The sequence below is a fragment of the Zalophus californianus genome, chromosome 15, assembly GCF_009762305.2.
Source record: "Zalophus californianus isolate mZalCal1 chromosome 15, mZalCal1.pri.v2, whole genome shotgun sequence".
NCBI classification, from domain to species: domain Eukaryota; kingdom Metazoa; phylum Chordata; class Mammalia; order Carnivora; family Otariidae; genus Zalophus; species Zalophus californianus.
The window spans coordinates 12269891-12289849 of NC_045609.1; positions in this window are offsets into that span (position 1 = coordinate 12269891).

Here is a 19959-nt window from a genome sequence, read left to right on the forward strand (position 1 = left end):
TATGCACATCTTTTTGTATATTTGCACACTGTCTCTCTGGGATTGATTCCTAGAAGTGGGATTTTTGTGTCAAAAGCTAAGCTCTATGTAATTTTGCTAGATGTGAGCTAAAGTACTTTTTGAGAATTCATTCAAATCCTTAGGGGAAGGATTCCTACTCCACCTTAGGGGAAGGTCCAGGCTACTCTGATGGGAAAGGGATGTTGGAGGTGAGGCCTGAGAGGTTCTAGTGGAGAACCTGTCACCTGAGATGCCAGGGGAACTAAATCCAAACTAGTGATCAGGACCAGGAACGACATGGAAAGCCAAAGTCAAGAAGCCAGGAAGGAAAGCTAGGAAATTCCAAATACGGGCCAGGAGGAAATATGGAAGCTTCCATCCAGGAAGAGAAGTGTGGGAAGAATCAATGCAAATGGGTTTGGAGCAAAATGGTAAAGGTCCAAGGTAATTAACCCAGAACAGTGCTGCTCTTCTATGTTCTCTTGTTGGCTGGCTGACAAGAAGTCATTGCATGTGTTTGTATGAGGGCAACTAGCTGAATTAAGACATGGTAGCTGAAATGCAGTCTATACTTTACATGCCAAACTGGCATGATGCTGCATCTCCAGAGGCAGAGGGATGAGGGTGGGGGGAAAACCACCTTTTTCTAATTTGCACAAAGGTGCCATATGGCCTAATCATACCTTGCTCAGGTTGGCTGGGTTTAAGGGTTATGCAGAATGGGCAACAATCATCCAAAACCTCCTTCCACCTTAGTGGTTATATTCACTTTTTTCTCTATAATTTAGCTATATTTTAAGTTCTAATATTGTACTCTAAAACTACCTGTAGGAGGAAGATGAGGCTAAATTTTATGGTCTTTTGCATTTGAGCCATAGTAAGGAGTTGTTTATTTTAATAAAATGTTTTTTTTTTTTTTTAAGATTTTATTTGAGAGAGAGAGAGCAGAGCACAAGATAGAGAGCACGAGCAGGGGTGAGGGGCAGAGGGATAAGCAGACTCCCCACTGAGCAGGGAGCCTGATGCGGGGCTCGATCCCAGGACCCCGAGATCATGACCTGAGCTGGAGGCAGATGCTTAACTGACTGAGCCACCCAGGTGCCCCTAAAATGGTTTATTTTAATAATATATATATTTTTTTAATGAAAATGGCCTTTAGGTAAGACTGTGACTGCCAACTGGTAAAACCGATGTTATGTGAGGTGAGGCATGTTTGATACTTTTGTTAATTTGGAGATGGGAGAGTCAGGAAAACAGCAAACCATGCATCACCTGGAGATGATATGGAGCTTTATTTATGAGCTTTGAGCTTTGTAGTTGAGAAAGATAGGGAACTCGGTGCTGGCTTGACCATATACTTGTTTAGATAAGTGGTCTGTAAACATTTCTGGTCACATAACCTCTAATAGAATTTTGAAAAACTATGTAACCTTTCCTCTAACATGGTACTGGAAGTCCTTGCTAATGCAATAAGACAAGACAAGAGAAGAAAAAAGAAAAAAAAGGTGTATATATTGGGAAAGCAGACATAAAACTGTCTTTGTTCACAGATGACATGATCATCTGTGTGGAAAATCCGAAAGGATCAACCAAAAACACTCCTGGAACTAATAAGCGATTATTGGAAGATTGCAGGATACAAGGTTAATGTACAACATTCAATTGCTTTCCTATATACGAACAATGAATAAGTGGAGTTTTAAATTAAAAACATAATACCATTTATATTAGCACCCCCAAAAATGAAATGCCCAGGTATAAATCTAACAAAATACATATGAGATAAACTATAAAACTCTGATGAATGAAATCAAAGAAGAACTAAGTAAAGGGAGAGACATTCAATGTTCATGGATAAGAAGACTAGATATGATCAAGATGTAGAGTCAATGTAACCTCAGTCAAAATCCTAACAAGTTATTGTATAGATATCGACAGATTGATTCTAAAGTTCGTATGGAGAAGCAAAAGACCCAGAATAGCCAACACAATATTGAAGGAGATGAACAAAGTTGGAGGACTGACACCACCAGACTTCAAGACTTACTAGAAAGCTACAGTAATCAAGTGTGGTAATGGTGAAAGAACAGGCAAATAGATCAAAGGAAAAGAATAAAGAGCCCAGAAGTAGACGCACATAAATAAAGCTAACTAGTCTTTGACAAAGGAGCAAATGCAAAAAAATGGAGCAAATATAGTTTTTTGAACACATAGTACTGGAACAACTGAACATTCGCATACGAAAAAATAAATCTAGACACAGATCTTACATCTTTCACAAAAATTAACTCAAACTGGATCATAGGCCTAAATATAAAATGCGAAACTCTAAAACTCCTCAAAAATAACAAAGGAGAAAACCTAGATGATCTTGGGTATGGTGATGCCTTTTTAGATACAGTACCAAAGACGTGACCCATGAAAAAAATAATTGACAAGTTGGATTTATTAAAAATAAAAACTTCTGGAGGTGAAAGACAATGTCAAGAGAATGAGAGGACGAGGCACAGACTGGAAGAAAATACTTTCAAAGGACACCTCTGATAAAGGATTGTCATCCAAAAGATACAAAGAACTCTTTAAAACTCAACAATAAAAACACAACCCAATTAAAAAGTGGGCCAAAGACCTTAACAGACACCTCACTAAAAAAGACAGACCGATGGCAAATAAGCCTGTGAAAAGATGCCTCACATCACATGTCATTCGGGAAATGCAAATTAAAACTACAATGAAATAACATTACATACCTATTAGAATTGCCAAAGTCCAGAACACCAAAATTCTAGTGAGGATGTGGAGCAGTGGAAACTCTCATACATTGCTAGTGGGAATGCAAACAGTACAGCATCTTTGGAGGACAGTTTGGCAGCTTCTTACAAAGCTGAACATCCTCTTACCATATGATCCAGCAATCACATTCCTTGGTGTTTACCCAAAGGAATTGAGAGCTTATGTTCACACAAAAACCTGCATACAGATGTTTACAGCAGCTTTATTCATAATTGCCGAAACTTGGAAGCAACCAACATGTCCTTCAGTAGGTGATGGATAAATAGACTGTGTTACATCCAGAAAAATCAGTGCTAAAAACAAATGAGCTATCAGGTTATGAAAAGACATGGAGAAAATTTAATAGTACATTTTTAAGCGAAAGAAGGCTGAGAAAGTTACATACTGTATGATTCCAACTATATGACATTCCGGAAAACACAAAACTATGGTGACAATAAAATGATAAGTGGTTGCTAGAGGTCAAGGATAGGTGGGGAGTGGAGGTGGTGGGGGAGAGATGAACCGGCAGAGCATAGAAGATGTTTAGAGCAGTGAAAATACTCTGTTTAATATTACAGTGATGGATATATGTCATTACACATTTGTCCAAACCCACTGAATATACAACACTAAGAATGAACCCTTAGGTAAACTATGGATTCTGGGTGATTATGATGTGTCAATGTTCCTTAGCAAAAAAAGTACCATTCTGGTGAGTGATATTGGAATGGGGGAGGCTGTGTGTGTGGGGGGGGAGCAGGAGGTATGAGAAATCTCTGTACCTACCTCTCAATTTTGTTGTAAACCTAAAACTGCTCTTAAAAAAATGAGGTTCTTAAAAAATAGTAAACTATGTAAGCTCTCACGCTTTTTACATGGATGTTTGGTTTAATTGGTTGGAAGGAATATAATTTCTAGCATATTGCAAATATTGACTTTTTAAAAGATTTTATTAGTTTATTTATTTATTTATCGAGAGAGAGAGAGAGAGAGAGCGAATGCACCAGCAGGAGGAGGGACAGAAGGAGAGAGAATCCCAAGCAGACTCCACGCTGAGCGCAGATCCTGAAGCGGGGCTCAATCCCACAACCCTGAAATCATGATCTGAGCTGAAACCAAGAGCCAGAGGCTCAATTGACTGAGATCCCCAGGTGCCCCTTTATTTATTTATTTTTTAAGCAGGCTCCACACCCAGGGAGGAGCCCAAGGTGGGGCTTGAACTCACGACCCTGAGATCAGGACCCGAGCTGAGATCAAGAGTCGGACGCTTAACCAGCTAAGCCACCCAGGTGCCCCGAAAATATTGACGTTTTAAATAAATTTGTTTTATTACTCTTTTAAATGTATTAAGTAGAATATAAATACCAAAGTGACTTGACATCCACCATCATCCAGTTAAGGAATCATGACCAAGCTTTTCTTGTACGTTTTTTTTACATTGTTCTTTTCTCTCACGAAATCATGCCAACTCCATTTCCCCCATAGAATTTCATCTGTGTATAATACATTTTTAATGCTTCAAAGCCTTTTATTGCCTATCCATCATATGTCTCTGCAAAAAAATGTTTCTATAAACTGGTATTTCTTCAATCTTATGATCATAAGGCTCGAGCTATTAAATTTTCTTCTACATTGAGCTTTTACAAGTCATCTTATTGTTATCATTTCCTGTACATGATTGATCACATGACACAAATTTTATTACTTTGTAAATAAAAAAAACATAAAGTTTTATCGAAGATGATTATTTTGATGAGCCTGATAGGGGTTTCAGAATTTATGAAAGGAGGTTTGCAGGCATCAATTTGAATTATTCTTTTCCTTGACAAGGTGGATTTTTTTTTTCTTATCCCTCAGGGCAACGCACCACCATATCAAACTATAGGAAGACTGGAAAGCTTTGGTAAAGTGGCAGAAGGGCAATCGTGAAATGGGAAGCAGGAAAAGAGCCAGCTTGATGCCCCAGAGCAGGTACTTTCTCAGGCAGATCAATGTCAAGAAAGGGTACAATTACAGATTGATGATCCCTGGCCAAGGACCCCAGACCAAGTCCTCATCTATGCCCAGAGGTGCACATAGCCCAACTGGAGTTGGTATTTACTCTTATGCTCCTGTTACTGGCAGGAAACCTATCACTGATCATTAAAATAAGGGATGAAGGTATTTGTTGCATGTTTGCAACATACGTTTATCATACCAGTTATCCCACTGGTATGATAATGGCCTGTTTCCTTGTCTGTCTTCATTCCTGGACTTGTTGGACCCTTCAGTTCGGGGGACTGTCAGTCATCAATTGTATATAGCAGAGGATCCAACCATAGTAAGTGATCAGAACATGTTTGTTGACTGACTTAATGTGATTTCTCCTATTAGGTAACATAATTCCTCCTGTGCAACATTAAAACTAGAAACAGAAATCATCTAAAAGTGAAAGCAATTAGTTCAAATCTGGCACTCCAGAAAAATAGCTCTTTCTTGAGCTGGTTCATTTTAGAGACAGACCCTTGGAGGAAGAGCCAAAGAAAAATGGGCTAAACCATTGTTTTTATTTGCACTGTTGCCCACATGGGCCATCACCAAGCTCTGGTTGAATGTTTACTTGGGCCTAAGATCCACCATTTCCACAGAGAGCTCAATGAAGACCAAAAGAAAGAAAAGCTTAGTGAGCAAAGGAAGACTTCTGTATAAAAAATGTTTGAAGGGTGCCTGAGTGGCTCAGTTGTTAAGCGTCTGCCTTCGGCTCAGGTCATGATCCCAGGGTCCTGGGATCAAGCCCCGCATCGGGCTCCCAGCTTGGTGGGAAGCCTGCTTCTCCCTCTCCCTCTCCCTCTCCCACTCCCCCTGCTTTTGTTCCCTCTCTTGCTCTCTCGCTCTGTCAAATAAATAAATAAATAAATAAATAAATAAATAAATAAATAAATCTTAAAAAAAAGTTTGAGAGTTAATATACTCAGGAATGTTGAATTAAGTATATTTTATTGAATTGAAACCTGTTATAGTTCCTGCAGCTATAAAATCAGTCTCCTGATGAATTCCAGAAACACTTCCAGTTCTAAAATTATGTGTATGAGTAATTTCATGCATACCATATGCATACCATAGTGGCAAATTTTCACTAGACTACCACATTTTCACCAGCTTTTTTTTTTTTAAAGTAGGCTTCGCCCCCAGTATGGGGCTTGAACTTACAACCCTGAGATCACCGAGTCACATGCTCTACTGACTAAGCCAGCCAGGCACCCCACCAGCTCCTCTTTTTATTCAAACATTATTTTCACAGCGATATAACTAATAGTAGTGCATCAAAAGCAGATAAATATTTTCAAGTAGTTGAAATGGTTACTTCATCACAAGCTTGTTTCTCTTTGGCTCGGTCTAGTTTCTTTTAGATCTTTTTATTCCTGTGTGTGTCTAATTTTTTCCCCTGGTTATAAATCCAAAATCTGCACAAGAAAATAAGCTCTGACTCACTGGAGTTTTAACAAATTTGGCAGATCGTGCAGAACGTGTACGTGACAGTAAAAAGTTGCAGACATTGACCTCTGTGTTGTGCAAGGGCTTCTGGGAGCCGACTCTGGACATTTAAATCTGCATGATTAGGGAAGAAATCATCTGGGTTTGACAACCACAAACACTCAGGAACCCTGTGCTCCTCACGTTACCTGCAGATCATCACCCTTTTAATCTGTGCAAGAACTCCCTTGAAAACCTATTAATATCGATGTGGAAAACTGTTGGAGGCCCAGGTTGGATACTGACCTACTGGTTGGGGAAATGTGTGTGGGACACTTGACGGTAGGGCTTTTAGGAGAAGGAGTCATGAAAATAATGACCCAGGTAATTTGGCACAGGAGCTGGAATTTGAGACAATCAGCTCTCTTGCTGCTTATTATTCTTCCTTATCTATCATTTAATAGCCAACCAACGTTATTAACACACCCATTGTGTAGGCACTGGGGACAGAGATCTCTACTAAGAGCTACATTCACCACTCAGAATCAGAGCTATTCAAAGTGTGAATATTTTCAAAACTCGGTGTGCCATGAGGTTGGGTCATGAGAGCCATACCTCATAGCACAGAGAATGGACCCTAACATAGCATCTTTAAGAAGAGGTTCTGGCCATAGGCGATCAGGAAGCTGGTCTGTGTCTAGGAACAGAGCCCTTTGCTTGTATAGGACCCCATGTGAAGTTGTAAAGACAATTCAACCTTTAGCACTTCGGGTGGTTAGTGTGTTTGTTAAACTTCAGCAGCTACTCTTAAGGGTCAGCTCATTCTAGATTCTGCATATGAAAGAGCACCTCTTCAGAGAGCCAGCCCAACACCCCTGGAGAGTTTTTCATGAATGAAACCCCAAGATTTGGGAAGCAGAACTGTGCATGAACCAGTTCAGGCATTTAAAGCTGGATTCATTTAGAAACTAAATATTTTGAAAGAAGTGAAGACAATCTAATTACAAATCTAATATAATCCCAAATGCCCAGATGCCTTCTTTCTATAACTTTCCCCCATCTCTCAGGGACGAGCTATAAGAAGAAGAGAAATAGAGTGATTTTATCATAAAACCTGACGGTGGGGTGGGCTGCAGGCCAGGATTGACTCCTGCCAGCAGGATGAAGGGGCACGGTGAAGTAGACTGAGAACACCAAAGCCCCTCACTGGACATTTAAAGAGGGTACTTAGCCAGTTCTTGGGACCTGGGATGAGGGAACGGTGTCCTGTGTTGTTTTAGCTCAGTGAGCACCAGATTTACTGTTCGGGAGTTTTCCTCTGCTAACACCTGTTAAAAAAAAAAAAAAAAAAAAAGAATCCCAGCTCCCCTGCCACCTTCCCAGGCCTCACGCCATACACTGGCAGGCTTCCTTCTAGAATGCCACTCCATGGTGAAGTCCTATGTTGCTGTAAAAGACAGATTAAACCCAACTAATACTTCAAATCTATGTGCCATTTCAACTTCCTTTGGGCATGCGTATCTTTTAAAGTTAAGACACATTTGTTTGAGATCTTAGCTCTTTGGAAATCATCCGTATCTGGAGGTGTTTAGGGGAAAATTGTAATTTCAGATTTTTTAAGATTCTTTTGTTTTTTTCATGTTGGATAAATGGTTTTATTTCCTTGCTTTTTATTTATTTATTTTTTAATTCAAATTAATAAGCCATCTCTCTGCTAGAATTACAAAGCTGCATGGCTCATAAAATTCATCAAGGAATTCAATTAATTCTCTATCCCAGCAGATACATATTCAAACCAATCTGTTAGGGGAATATCATGTCCAAATAGTGAAGATGAATTCTGACTGGTTTCAAATTCTGGGCTTTGCCAGCAAAGCACCCTGCCAAACAATACAAGCAATGCAGCAAGCCTAGCAGAATGACCAGCTCCATCCTACACGCTAGTGTACATGAAGCTCCAAGGCATCCCCGAAAAGGCACCCGACTTCTCTCCCACCTTCATTGATCTCTGCCAACCTTGAAATGCAACGTTTTCTTTCATCAAAGGCACATTCAGCGCCTGGCCTGAGGATCTTGCTTTTTCACATCTGCTCGTTAATGCACACACTTCCTAGAGAATTTGGTTGGGGGCCACGGATGCAAAGACATTTAATCATAATTGTACATTTAATTGGATATACAGTTCTTGTTCTGCCCACGAGGCCCGAGAGAGCCTTTAGACATTTTTAATCTGGGGTAAGTTTCTTGTTTCATTCAAGTCGAAAGTCCAAGGGCTACTTTCTCTTGTAAGTGAGTTTTTGTAGTTACTGCTTTGTTTTTAATGAAATCATTTTTACTGTACATTTTTAGTACAAAGTCAGTAGGCTCTTACAGAAACAACGTATAAACAACAAGAACACTAATGTGTCACATACCCAGGGCAACCACGAAGAATGAATACCTTCATATGCCAATAAAGATGCTGTGTTTTCTGCAACATCATCTTTTTTGTGTGTAAAATTCTACGAATTAATCCAATTTACAGAGTTGTGGTCTTTTTTTTTTTTTATTCATCTTTTAAAATAATGTAGGTCTGGGGCTCCTGGGTGACTCAGTCGGTTGGGTGTCTGACTCTTGATTTCTGCTCAGGTCATGATCTCAAGGTTGCAGAACGGAGCCCTGTGTCGGGCTCCATACTCAGAGTGGAGTTGGCTTGGGATTCTTTCTCTCCCTTTCCCTCTGCCACCCCCCCTTCGGGGTCACATGCATACACGTGCTCTCTCTAAATAAATAAATATATAAAATCTTAAAAAGTAAATAAAATAATCTAAGTCTTATAAATATTTAATCACCTTTTCTTATGTGTAATGTAGGACTACTGTGGTTTGAGAAAAATCAGGTAATCATGGCAGTACTTAAGTGTCCCTAAAAGCAATTCCAGACGTCCTCCACGAAATTACTACACCCCTAGTTACTAGAGATGTGTGTGAAAAGCATGTGGTTTGTTCTTTGAAACTTCTATGCTTCAACCGATAATTTGTAAATGCATTGATAATGCAGTTCACATAATTTTTTTGAAGCAACTCCTCTCTTCAAAACAACTGTATGAAATCAAGTCGCTGTTTAAGAACTTTTAATGTTATTGGCCAGACAACAAAAATTTCCTACCATCCTTTTGGGCCACTGTAGCTCCTGAAGGCCCCCTTCACTCCAAATGTCTTCTTCCCTACATGGCTGTCGTGCTTGGTGATTCTGTTGTTCCCGCTCTGGGTTTATTGCTAAGTGCTGCTGGCCCTTCAGGAACTCTCTGTATTAGGGGGAAACCCCAATCAAAGCAAATCATTTCTTTGACCTGAAGATTCTGCCGTAGGACAGTCTGGCCAACGTGATCTCAGGAAATAAGGGATTCATGGATGCTAATGGACGTGTGTCTGCGAATTCAGTGTGCCTTCTCTCTGGTAAGCCAGGCTCCACTCTTCACTTCCTTTTTCTTCTTCAAAGCCCCAGAGGCTGAACTTTTTTTTTGCTTTGCTTTCCTAAATCTGCTGCCATCTACATGGCCACCAACAATCCTTTCAGACAGTAGAAGGGCATGCAACTGGTCCAGGGCTCCACCCAGCTTTCCTGTCCCTCCTTCCCTCCCTCCCTCTTTTCCTTCTTTTTTTCCCTCCCTCCTAGATTTTCCTGGATTAACTCTAGGGAAACAGACAGAGCTGTTGAAAAACAACAAGAGGAGCGAAATTATAGACACTCCAGGGGTCTTCTGACTTCCTCATGGTCGTCATTTCTGAATGTGTGTGTTTCTTCACCTCCTGTCCTTAGGTTGTCATGAAAGCAGAGATGAGTGGTACAGTGCAGAGCCTCTGGGACCAGACTCACGTGTCGGGATCTGGATTCCACCACCCACATGACCTGAAGCAAGTGACTTAACCATTCTGCGCTTTAGATTTCTCATCCATAACATGGAGATAAGAGGAGTACTTACCTCATAGGGATGTGAGGGCTTAATGAGTTAATATATGTAATATATATAGAAATAAGTCATAAGTACCATGTAAGTACATTAGCTGTTTTTACTTTTAAAATTCTGGAAATCCCACATCGCTTTTGGTTTGGTGATGACTTTTGCCATATTTAAGTGCCATAATTCTTGTATCTCAGAGGTACCCCAAAATTTCTCTCATAGTAACAGAAAATAAGAACAGGTTATACTTTCACTGAACTTCTATCATATCTTAACTAGGTCTTTCTTGCAAAATAAGATAGTTTAAGAGAGCCACACCAATGGTGGTGGCAGGAAGTGGAAATGTTTTCTGACTCAAATTCTACAACGTAGGCAGCCACTATCCTTGCCAGTTACAGGGATTTAGGAGAGGTGTACAGACCAGAACCAAGAACGGGCACTAGATTCTCCAAGGAAAAGCAGGGTCTTACACTTTAAATACTCTTGGCATTTGGCCCTTCTTGGTGTTCTGAATAAGTATTTCTTCATCCTTGTGCCAGTCATTCTGTTTTGTGACATGGAGAATGAAAAAAAATACAACTTCACATATGTGCCTCTTAGAATTAGTTTATTATCTAACAATTTGATCAATAGGGCACCCTTTTTTTAAAAAAATTATTTGTTTATTTATGGGAGAGAGAGAGTACAAGCAGGGGGGAGAGGCAGGCAGAGGGAGAAGCGGGTTCCCCGCTGAGCAAGAAGCCCAATGCGGGACTCGATCCCAGGACCCCGGGACCATGACCTGAGCTGAAGGCAGATGCTTAAATGACTGAGCCACCCAGGCATCCCAATAGGGCACCCTCAAAAGCATAATTGAAACAGTGATATAGAGCTGCAATTTGGGTTTCCTGACTTGGCCAGAGTTAAGAAGAGTGTTCCTGCTTTCATTCAAGGTTATAAAGTCCTCCTTTTGGGTTTCCTGACTTGGCCAGAGTTAAGAAGAGTGTTCCTGCTTTCATTCAAGGTTATAAAGTCCTCCTTTTCTGACCAACATGTTTTTCTCGTACACAGTTGGAGGTATAGCTTTTTAAAAAAAATAAATAAATAAAGCTGCTCTAAACATGTGTGTTCAGGCTTCTGTGTGGACCTTTGGGTAAGTACCAAGGAGTGTGATTGCTGGATCATATGGTAAGAGTATGTTTAGTTTTATAAGAAACTTCCATACTGTCTTCCAAAATGTTTGAATTGTTTTGTATTCCCTCCAGCAATGAAGGAGAGTTCCCATAGCTCCACATCCTTGCCAGCATTTGGTGGCGTCAGTGTTCTGGATTTTGGCCATTCTGAGAGGTGTGTAGTGGTCTCTTGTTTCCATTTGCAATTCCCTGATGACATATGATGTGGAGCATCTTTTTATGGGCTTCTTTGCCATCCGTATATCTTCTTTCCTTTTTATTGAGGTATAATTGACATATAACATATGACATATAACATTATATTAGTTTCCGGCGTACAACATAATGATTCAATATATGTATACATTGTGAAATGATCACTACAATAAGTCGAGTGAACATCCATCACCATACATAGATACAAAAATTTTTTTTTTGTGATGAGAACTTTTAAGATTAACTCTCTTAGCCACTTTCAGATATACAAGACGGTATTGTTAACTATAGTCACCTTCCTGTATATGACATCCCCGTGACTTATTTATCTTATGACTATTAGTTTGTACCTTTTGGCTCCCTTCACCCATTTTGCCGAATTCCCCACCCCATCCCACCCCCCGCCTCAGGCAACCACATATCTGTTTTTCTATATCTGCGAGCTTGGTTTTGTTTGTTTTTAGATTCCACATATAAGTAAGATCATATGGTATTTGTCTTTCTCTGTCTGGCTTATTTCACTTAGTACCATGTCCTCAAGGTCCGTCCATGTGGACCTAGCTTTAATGATTTCCCAGGTGATTCTCCACCCTAAGCCCTCAATCATTTTTTAAAAATGTATTAAACTTATTTCTAAAAATGTATTAGAGGGTTGATATTTTCTAAAAGTATTCTAGGTTCAGTCAAATATATTGACATGCTGTGATGGGTTAATTTTATGTGTCAACTTGACTGGGTTACATGGTGCTCAGACATTTGTCAAACATTATTCCAAGCATGTCTGTAATAGTGTTTTTGGATGAGATTAACAGTTGAATTGGTAAACCCAGTAAGCAGATTGCCCTCCCCAATGTGGGTGAGCCTCATCCAGTCAGTTGAAGACCTGAATAAAACAAAGAGTCTGAGCCGCCCACAAGTAAAAGGGATCTCCAACTGACCGATGGCCTTGAGTGAGGACTCATCTTCTCCTGCCTTTACATTTAAACTGAAGCACCGCTCTTCTTGAGCCCACCAGCTTTCAGGCTGGAACTTAACATGACCAGCTTTCCCGGGTTTCTCGCTTTTCGATGCACACTGCACATCTTGGGATATGTCAGCCTCCATAGTCGCATGAAACAATCCCTTAGAATAAATCTCCTTATGTATGTATATACACACCCTATTGGTTCTGCTTCTCTGAAGAACCCTAATACACCTGCGTTTTGGAAATTGCCTCTTTGTTAACTATGATGGGGGAAAACGTAGCCAGGTAGGCCAGAAGCTGCTAGATCTAGCACTTAGTGGGAGAGGGACATACCTGAGATGGGGCAGCAATGTTGGGGTGGGCTGGCCCCTCCCTGGGCACATGGTCAGAAGGGCAAGGCCATGTCTACCCAGTTCCTCAGGGCCTGGCATGGTGCTCACGCAAAAGCATTATTTGTGAAATGAATGAAGCTTTCAGCAACCTTCTAGTGAATGCCCTCCTCCATTTGAAAGCTTTCTAATTAAATATTTAAATGTTAACTTGAAGCAAAATATTTTCATAGTCACCCTGCTTGTTAAGAGCTGAGTTGTCTTTGCCAAGAATGGATAAAACAATGCCCTTTTTTTCTGAGTGGTATATAAAAGGATTTTGGTTTCCCTGAATAGAAGTAAAAATAGATCCATCAAGGACCTGTACAGAATATTACTGCTGAGCTACCATATTTCTTCAAGACAAACATATATCATGTCCCTGGAAAAGGAGAAAACAGTCTCCTTCACTGATGGGGACAGGTATTTGATTTGGCTGGGGGCGGGAGGGTAGGGGAGTGCAAGGGAAGCAAACAAAGGAATTTAAGCAGGATAGTAATCTGACTTGGGGTGGTAAGGCATAAAGGGAAACTGGTTGCGGGTCAGGGAGACCAGTTGTGATGACAGCAATAGGGCTAGACAAGAGTAGATGAAGCCATGGGCTGGTCTGGGTGGTAGGGACGGAGGCAGGGCCAACGGGACTGGTGATCGCTGGGATGTGGTCATGAAGGAGGGCAACACCAAGCTTGACTTCCCAGTTCTTCACTGGAGTAAGTGGGCACTCTCTTCTCTGAGATAGGTAATTTAGGGGGAAGAGCAGATATTAAGCAGGAAATGATGTCTGCCATTTTGGATGTATTCTATTTGAGGCACTTGGGACTTGTTCAATGGACAGTTGCATTCTGTACAGGAGGCACAGGAGGTGGTCAGGGCTAAGAAACAGGATCATGGGTTACTAGCATAGAGGTTGTAATCAAAGCCAGAGAGATTGAGTAAAACATGAGAAGGGTAGGGAAGGAAAAATGCAACACTGAGGGCCACCAACATTTAGGGAGACAGCGAGGAAGACGAGGCCACAAAGGAGATGAGAAGGAAGAAATCAGAGAAGTAGAAAGAACCAGGAGAGAATGGAGTCTCAGAAGCCAAGGGAGGGACAAAAGAAAGAAAGAAAGAAAAATTTTCCCCAGCTTCTCACGTCTACCTGCAGACATGAGGCCCTCGGCACCCGCTGACTTCTCTCCAACCAGAAATGCTTCCCTGGGAGTCCTTGGTGGCATTGCATCTGTGTTTCTCTCCCACGGGATTCTCCGGATAAGGCATTTCTCCCCTGGGCATGGTGGGCCTTCTCCAGCCACATGGCTGTGGCTCTGCAGTAGCTGGGGGTCAAAGGCACTGTTGCTTCCCACTCTACTATTCATGGTCCTGTTCTGCCATGGCCATGGCACCCTAGGCAGTCAAGGTGCCAAAACTTCAGGGGAATTTGTGACAGAGTGAGGGGGCATGGTTCCCTCCCCTTTGAGTCACGGTTTTTCAGAGGCATGTTATTTGTTGGACGGATCTCCAGGTTTGGGGCATCCACTGGTGGAAGATTTTAGAAATAGTATGCTGGAAACCCCTACTTCCTTCCAATGAGTATGTGTTGGTACCTTAGGAGTTTGTTATAGACTTGGTTCCTTTCCTCAGCTTGTGCTCTCTCCTGGGAGGTCCCTGCAAATATGACTTTGGTGGAAGACCTGTCTAATTACCCCCACGTGTCCAGATCCCCCTAGTGGTAGCCACGACTGGAGTTCCAGCTCAGCAGCTCCTTCGATCCCGCGCAACCATTCTCTGTTGGATCTGTGATGCCACTTTGTCAGCAGATTTGAACCTCACCAATGGACACTAGAGGCCATGCATGGAGCAAGACGAGCTCCTGTCTATATAAGGATATAGACTGGTGTGGATAAGTGGATGCCTCAGTAGTTAGAAGGTCAATCTTCACCTCTGCCAGATACTTTCACTGGAGTCAGACTTCAGCAAGTCACAGAATCCAATGGGAAATGAAGAGTTCTAGACCAAAAGAGCAGACAAATTCTTCTAAGAGGCTAGGCTGTGAGAGAAAGGAGAAAGATGGGATGGTAGGAAGCTATAGACAACAGTGAAGTTGAACTTGGGGGCCTTTTTTTTTTTTTTTAATACGGTGGGAGAAGTTTGGATGGAAGGCAAATACCATAATTTATTTTTTGTCTTCAGTTTATACTCCCTTCTGTTTTTGTGGTCCAGTTGGTTCTCTTACATTATTTATTGAGTCTATTACCAAACATACGATGATTTTTCTGTAACTTGTGCAAATCCAACAGCGACAGCCCCGATCACTTGGGCCTCTTCGGTGTTTTGTCCTATTCTGTCCTGGGAGAGGGAGGGGCCGAGGTGCCATCAGGATAAGGTCCTTGGATGCATGGTGGCATTTGGAGCACGGTCCCTCACTACACAGACCCTCGGAGGAACAGGATCTTCAGCCCTGGGCATGTGGAGAGGAGAGCAGTGGAGGGCAGGGCTCCAGGGTGCTTCCTGTCACCTTTCTGTCACTAAGGAGATGGACGACACATGGCCTGGTTTCGGGGTCACAGAGCAGAGCCTCTACTGGCTGTCAAGACCAGCTCCCTGTTTTGCTTATTTTGTTTTTACTTTTATATTTCATTTTATTATTTTACAAAGAAAATTTGGAATATAGTTGACACAGCATGTTACATTCATTTTAGGTGTGCAAACAGCTTCTTGCTCGCCTCCCCCGCTTCCTGCCTTCTCCCTGCTCCGCCCCCCCCCCCCCCCCCCAGCTGCAGGCTCCCGTCTCTCAGCTGGGAGCTGGTCTTTCTGTCTCACTTTCTCCTGTGGGGACAGTGGTGATTTTTTAAGCTCTTTTTCTCCTCCACTTGGGGTACAATTTACCGAACATGAAATTCACCATATTAACCATTTTAAAGTGCCCCATTCAGTGGCTTTTAGAATATTCACAAAGTTGTGGGCCGGTCTCCACTATGTAAATTCCACATTTTTGCTTTGACCTTTTAAGCCCACGGGAAGGAGGGAACGGGTGAACCTCATCAAAATTAATGAGAGTTCCAGTGTCCAGAGGCATTCACGGTTTGGAGAGTGAATCCCCTTGTTTCGTATTTTCTATTTATAACCTTTTTTTTCCTCCTCGCAGGCCATGTAAAGACAGACTGCTTTATTTAGTGTCTTTCATTTATTTATTCACTAATTCCATTTCATTTTGTTCAGCGTATTTAGAATCTCTTCTAGGCCAGTTAATACTGATGACCCAGAGGTGAATAAGGGAACAAGGTCCCTGTCCCCGAGGAGCTTGCTACCTAGCAGGATGACACTGCAGTCAAGTAGTCACTTTTGTGGTTCGTGCTGTGGAGTAAATGACAGGAAGATAACCAAATCTGGGAGTCAGGCGCAGTTTCTCTGAGCTAATGGTGTTGAGGGTGAGGCCTGGTGCTGAGTAAGATCCACTGGGAAGAATGGTGTATCCAGGTGTGAGTGCAGCTGTGTGTGGACAGGGCGGAGGAAGCTGCATGGGGTGAAGACATGGGCAGGATAAAGAATGACAACTTTGGGCAACTAGGATCCAGTGAGGCTGAAGCACCAGGAGCTGTGGGAGAATGGAACAAGATGGCGCCGGGTGGCAGGGGGGGCAGTCTCACAGGACTTTATCTCGAAAATGAGAATCCATAGAAGAGGTTAACATGGTGACGATAGGATCCATCAACTATGTGGAGACTGGCTGGGAGGCCCTTACAGGGTGAGGAAGGGTGGCTGTTTGGGTTAGGATAACAGTCATGAAGGTGGGGAGGAAGAAGGAAGAGATTTAAGCGAAATTTAGGAGGTGGAATTGGCAGGAAAGGCGAGGAAGATCTCCATGATGACTTAAGCAACAGGGTGAGTGGTGAGATAGGGAACTCTGGTGAGAAACAGTTTGGAAGGAAGGGTCACAGTTTCACTTTAGGACAGGTTGACTTTGAGGTACCTGAGGATGCATCCATGTGGAAAGTCCAAGGCAATTAGTTTGTGGTGTCTGGCAGCTCGGAGGACATGCCATGGCCAGAAACAGAAAGGTAGAAGAGGCAGAAAGTAACCATAAAATCATCCTTCATGTACAGAGTATCGGAAGCATTTGGTTGGATTGTTTACCTGTCTTTCTTCCTACCTCAGTGATTCTCAATTTTGTTCTGCCCATTCCTGGACCACACGTGCATGGCTCGTCCCAGGAACGTCTCTCATCGTGTACAGAGATTCTTCCCTTTCTATAGGCTCCTTGAGAGCGGGAAGGTGTTCCTTACCTTTGCATCCCCAGGGTCCAGGACACATTTTAGAAACTCACTAGTTTTCTGATTGACAACTGACCAACAGATCACATGAATCAATGATTGCGTTGGAATCCATATAAAAGCACCAAGGAGAGATAATGGTTGACATCAGTCTCGAATGTTGTAGTACCCATTGTTAGAGTTAAAATAATCTTTAGTTGTTTATAAGAAAAATACAAAATCAAACAGGAGATCAAAATGAGGACAGCTTAAAAAGTACACCATTACGATATATAAATAGAGTATCACAAAAATTCAGTCATTTAAAAGCATTGTCTTTATCAGCTGAAAAAATGTCCTCTGGGAAGCTTCAGAGGGCATGTCTCAAAGGAAAATGGGTCATTGGCTGTCATATAACATGGAAGATCGTGGCTCAGCTTGGGAAGTCAAGAGAAGCTACCCCCCCCCTTTTTTTTTTACATTTCCAGAAGGGTTAGTAAACTCAACCATTTCATCTCAAGTTACACTGTTGACTGATCATTTCAGTTCAATCTGTGGAGTTGGTTTCTACGAGGCATCCTCAGCAAAGCACAGCCCCAGGAGGAAAGAGAACAGGCTCTCGTCTGCTGTGGGCTTTGAGTGTCGAGCACCCCAGCTGTGGCACCCCCTCACCCCAAGGCTCCAGTGGGTCCAGCACATGGTTTAGCTTCTCGACACACTCAGGAAGCAAGACTTGCCCTCATCCATTTATACCCAAGTGCACAGTCTTCAGAGGTGAGTCTGAATTCCCAAGCAGGAAATCATGCAACAAATTAGGGTGAACGTTTCTCATCACTTCTTTGGGCGAACATAGTTATGTATGTTTCAGTTACAAGGGCAGGAAAAGGTTTTAACATTATTAGGCCCAAAGTGTCATTAAATATGAAAAATGATCCAACAAATTGTTCCTGCATGTGTAAGTGAACAAAGAAAGCAGATGTTAGTCCGTAGCTAGGAGGGAGAGGGCCATGGGCACAGTGAGGAAATGTGACTCAGAAATAAGTGAACAGCTCTAAGGTAAGCAACACAAAGCAGAAACATGGACCCCAAGGAGAGGAAAAGTATAGAACAGGAAGGGCAGGAGTAGAGAATGTTATAAGGAGGATGTGGTCTTGGTTCAAAACTAAATGAAGTACCTATTGCTTTAAAAAAGAAAGTGAGGGGCGCCTGAGTGGCTCAGTCATTGAGCGTCTGCCTTCGGCTCAGGTCATGGTCCCAGGGTCCTGGGATCGAGCCCCGCATCGGGCTCCCTGCTCCGCGGGAAGCCTGCTTCTCCCTCTCCCCCTCCCCCTGCTTGTGTTCCCTCTCTCGCTGTGTCTCTCTCCGTCAAATAAATAAATAAAATCTTAAATAAATAGAAAAGAAAGGGAAAGAAAATCTGCTAGGCTTTAGTTGTGAGTGTCGTATTTAAAAGAGCGTATTTTTATACTATAACTTATAGAGGAAGAAGAAAGCTAGTGCTCGTGGTTGGCGTCTGCTGTAATTCAGGCAGAGCAATCCCTTTGCCTTTTACACGAAAGCCGCTGTTGCTCAGCCACTTCCCTGAATATGAAAGAGCGTCACTAAGTCAAAAGGGAGAAACACCAAACATCCACAAATAGCTAACTCTAGAACTACATGGAGGGAAAGCCTTACTGACTTAATTCCCAGAGCATGGACCTGTTCGTAGAGCAGACTGGTCACGCAACTGACCTGGATGAAGGGGCTCCTGGACCCTCATCTCAGTTATGCCGGCCTCATTCTGCTTCTCAATTTGGAAAATAACTGGGCTCTTCCCGTCTTTTATCGGGGCTACACGTAAGGGTTCTACAACACCACCTATAATGAATACAAGGTTGGCTCTGGGCTGGTCTTAGGACGGCAGCCAAACCAGAAAGGATGTGTGTGCTGATTTTATGCTCCAGCAGAGGGCAGTACCACATAAAAATTACTCTCAAGGAGACCCTGACCTGTACCATCTTTTGTCTATTACGGCAAATTTTCTATGTTGTTGAATGATTGTTCAACCACCAAAATGGGTGCCTTGTCCACACGGGGTATCTAGAAATATCAGTGGGCAATCCTGGCAAACAACTGAAGCCCTAACCATTTTAAACCTTACAAGTGAAGGAAAGCATGGCTTGTTTGAGTCTCTCTGGCGAGTCTTCCTCAGTGTGTGTCTTGCGTGTGTGTGGTGTTTATTGCAGCTTTCTTCCCCTTTCTCATATTTGCAAGCAAATACATTGGGTTCATAACATAAAGCGTCACTGTGTAACACTGCAGTATGCGAGTGTTATTTGAAAGACTATATCCTGGAATGGAGCTGAAGTGATTTCATCTTTCTAAGAGCAAAAGGACCTCATCATAAGCTGTTTCATTCACAGCATGGTCAATTTAACCAAGATCCCTAGGAACACATAATGAGAAAAACTCCTATGTATTAATGAACTTACATTTTAACAGTTATTTCATCAATTAATCATTAAGTGATTTCCTTCCTTTCCACTCCCACTTTTGTGAAGTCTCAGCATATTTACGCTGCTACGGTATTTGTGCTAAAGATTTATTTATTGTAGAGAAAGAAAGAGAACGACTCGGGGGAGGGGCAGAGGGAAAGAATCTTCAAGCAGACTCCTGCTGAGCTTGGAGCCCCACGGGGCTTGATCCCACGACCCAGGAGATCATGAACTGAGTCGAAATCAAGAGTGAAATCAAGAGTCCAACACTTAACCGGCTGAGCCACCCAGGTGCCCCGCTGTTATTTATTTGCTGAAAATCAACTTAAAAAGTATTTGGGGTTATTATGCAATTGTGTTCTGGTTCTATTTCCGTTGAGGAT